Source organism: Gekko japonicus, unplaced genomic scaffold, assembly GCF_001447785.1.
Source record: "Gekko japonicus isolate JY-2015 unplaced genomic scaffold, Gekko_japonicus_V1.1 scaffold722, whole genome shotgun sequence".
Classification (NCBI taxonomy): Eukaryota; Metazoa; Chordata; class Lepidosauria; order Squamata; family Gekkonidae; genus Gekko; species Gekko japonicus.
The window spans coordinates 249,589-253,528 of record NW_015174863.1 but is presented as its reverse complement, the minus strand read 5'-3'; the positions used below and the strand labels follow the sequence as shown (position 1 = coordinate 253,528).

General features: G+C 47.1%; 1 protein-coding gene across 2 annotated transcripts in view; it reads right to left on the bottom strand.

Moving 5' to 3' along the window:
- Positions 1-3,940, bottom strand: part of MEIS2 (Meis homeobox 2) — a 340,061-nt gene that overhangs the window by 309,630 nt on the left and 26,491 nt on the right. The window lies entirely within an intron of this gene.

Here is a 3,940-nt window from a genome sequence, read left to right as displayed (position 1 = left end):
ATAGAGTGCCTGAAGAACTATGGACGGAGGTTCGTGACATTGTACAGGAGGCAGCAATCACCACCATCCCAAAGAAAAAGAAATGCAAGAAAGCAAAGTGGCTTTCTGATGAGGCTTTACAAATAGCAGAGGAAAGAAGGAAAGCGAAAGGCAAAGGCGAAAAGGAAAGATTTACCCAACTGAATGCAGATTTCCAGAGAACAGCAAGGAGAGATAAGGAGGCTTTCCTGAATGAACAGTGCAAAGTAATAGAGGAAAACAATAGAATGGGAAGGACTAGAGATCTCTTCAAGAAAACTGGAGAAATCAAGGGAGCATTCCACGCAAAGCTGTCCATGATAAAGGACAAAAACGGTAGGGACATAACAGAAGCAAAAGAGATTTGGAAAAGATGGCAAGAATACACAGACGAACTCTGCAAGAAGGACCTCAATGTCCTTGACAACCACAGTGGTGTGATCAGTGACCTTGAACCAGACATCCTGGAGTGCAAAGTCAAATGGGCCTTAGAAAGCATTACTAACAACAAAGCAAGTGGAGGTGATGGTATCCCAGCTGAGCTATTCAGAGTTTTAAAAGGTGATTCTGTTAAAGTGCTGCACTCAATATGCCAGCAAATTCAGAAAAACGCAACAGTGGCCACAGGACTGGAAAAGGTCAGTTTACATTCCAATCCCAAAGAAGGGCAATGCCAAGGAATGTTCAAAGTATCGCACAATTACACTCATTTCACACACTAGCAAGGTCATGCTCAAGATCCTACAAGCTAGGCTTCAGCAGTATGTGGATAGAGAACTGCCAGAAGTACATGCTGGGTTTCAAAGAGGTAGAGGAACTAGAGATCAAATTGCCAACATTCACTGGATTATGGAGAAAGCAAGAGAGTACCAGAAAAACATCTACTTCTGCTTCATTGACTACGCTAAAGCCTTTGATTGTGTGAATCACAGCAAACTATGGCAAGTCCTTAAAGAGATGGGCGTACCAGACCACCTCACATGTTTCTTGAGAAACCTGTATAAGGGTGAAGAAGCAACAGTTAGAACTGGATACAGAACAACTGATTGGTTTAGCACAGGAAAAGGAGTATGACAAAGATGTATATTGTCACCTTGCTTATTTAATTTATATGCAGAGTATATAATGTGAAATGCTGGCCTGGATGAATCACAAACCGGAATTAAGATTGCCAGGAAAAACATCAACAACCTCAGATATGCAGACGATATCACTCTAATGGCAGAAAGTGAAGAGGACCTAAAGAGCCTCTTGCTAAGGATGAAAGAGGAGAGCACAAAAGTTGGCTTGAAACTCAACATCAAAAAAACTAAGATCATGGCATCCAACCCCATTGCTCCTTTGCAAATAGAAGGGGAAGTCATGGAAGCAGGGACAGACTTCACGTTTCTGGGATCCAAGATCACTGCAGACATCTGTTCCTTGGGAGGAAAGCGATGGCAAACCTAGACAGCCTAATAAATAGTAGAGACATCACCCTGTCAACAAAAGTCCGAATGGTCAAAGCAATGGTATTCCCAGTAGTAATGTACGGCTGCAAGAGTTGGACCATAAGGAAGGCTGAGTGCCGAAGAAGAGATTCTTTTGAACTATGGTGCTGGAGAGGACTCTTGAGAGTCCCTTGGACAGCAAAGAGGTCAAATCAGTCAATCCTAATAGAAATCAACCCTGACTGTTCCCTGGAAGGCCAGATACTGAAGCTGAAGCTCAAATACTTTGGCCACCAAATGAGAAGGGAGCACTCACAGAAGACCCTGATGCTGAGAAGATTGAAGGTAAAAGAAGAAGGGGGCAACAAAGGATGAGATGGCTAGACAGTGTTATCGATGCAATGAACATGAAATTAAGCAAATTCCAGAGCACGACAGAAGACAGGAGGGCCTGGTGTGCTGTGGTCCCCAGGGTTGCGAAGAGTTGGACTTGACTGTGCGACTGAACAACAACAAAATTTGAAGTCATCCTAACAGTTAAGACTTATGACTCAATCAATCATATCATATCAGATGGCCTTCAGAGGTGATTAACTAAGGGGGGCAGCCAGCATAGCGAGATGTGCGGACCAACAATGGGGAGGCCAGGTGATCTTTCTAGCTGCCACTGTCCTCAACCATATACCCAGTGAAACATCTCAGCCTTGCAAGTCCTGAGGAACTGAGCTAAGGGCCACAGGGCTTGAGCCTCACTAGACAGAGAGTTCCACCAGGCTGGGGCCAGAGCCGAAAATGACAGCCAGACCATTCTGGTGCCAGGGTCTACCAGTAAGTTGTTGCTAATGAGTATAATGCTCTCTGAGGGGCGTATAGGGAGAGACGGCCCCATAGATACGATGATCTCAGACCATTTCAGGCTTTGAAGGTAAGTACCAGAACCTTCAACCTGATTCTGCACTCAGACTGTACCCAGTGCAGCTGGTAGAGCACAGGTTGTATACAGCTCTCGGTGTGTGTGGGGGGGTCCCAGTAAGGATCCGTGCTCCTGCATTCTGGACCAGTTGAAGTTTCCAGAGCAAGTTCAAGGGTAGCCCTGCTTAAAGGGAGTTACAGTAGTCTAGTGGTAACTGTTGCATAGATCACTGTGGCTAGGTCAGCATGAGACAGGTAAGGGATCAATTGCTGGGCTTGGTGTAGGTGGAAAAATGCCATCCTGGCCGTATTTGTAACCTGAGCCTCCAATGAAAGGGAGGCATCAAGGATCTCAACCAAACTCCTGACAGAGGGAGCTGGTACTAGCTGTACTCCATCAAGAGTGGGGAGGTGAATTCCTCGACCCGGGGGGCCCTGCCCTAGCCACAGGATCTCCATCTTTTATGGGTTCTGTTTCAGTCGGCTCGGTTTTAACCATCCCACCACAGCCTCCAGACAACTAACCAGATCTCCTGATCAGCCATCCATTAACAGATACAGCTGGGTGTCATCTGCATATTGATGACATCCTAGCCCCAAACTCCTAAATGGGCAAGAGAGCACATATAGATGTTAAACAACATTGGGGAGAGGACTGATCCCTGAGGGACCCCGCACACCAGTGGGTGTCATGGTGAGACCCTTCCCCCTAACACCACCCTCTGTCCCCGCCATTGGAGGACTGAGCACAGCCATTGGAGGACTGTCCCATGTAATCCCATGGCGGTGAGGTAGTGGGTCAACAAGTCATGGTGGACCATGTCAAATGCTGCTGACAGATCTAACAGCAGCAGCAGCGCACGCCTGCTCTGATCCAGCTGCCTGCGAAGATCATCTGTATGGGCGACCAAGCACTGTTTCTGTCCAATGGTCAGGTTGGAGGAAGAGGAGGAAGAAGAGGAAGAGGAGGAAGAAGAGGAAGAAGAGGAAGAAGAGGAAGAAGAGGAAGAAGAGGAAGAAGAGGAAGAAGGAGATTGGATTTATACCCCACCCTTCACTACCTGAAGGAGTCTCAGAGCAGTTTACAAACTCCTTTCCCTTCCCCTTCCCACAACAGACACCCTGTGAGGTACGTGGGGCTGAAAAAGCTCTTTCAAGAACTGCCCTCCGCCCTGATGGTCCAGCCGATGGGTGACCTATGGGTGTAAGCCAATCTGACCGGGACAAGCGGAGGAGTTCAAGAGGGATAGCAATGGAAGAGAGCGAGGTCAGAAGTGACCAACAATGAATGTGAGTGATAAACGGACTGTTTTTGTTAAGCAAAGCCCCCCCCCCCCCGTGGAGAAAGTGGAGTGCAGGGAGGGATGCCTCCTGAGCAATTGAATAGATCAAAGAAGCGAAGGGTGGAGAAGGGGGGAGAAACAGTGGTACATTTTGAGAGTCTTACTTGAACTTGGATAGAGAAACGGCGAGTCTTTCGAGCTCTGAAACAGAGGTGTTGAATTGTAAACAAAGAGAGAACATGGCGGTTTCATGAGGGAAAATAAAACCGAGAGGTAGCCGAAGTCAAAGATCGGAAG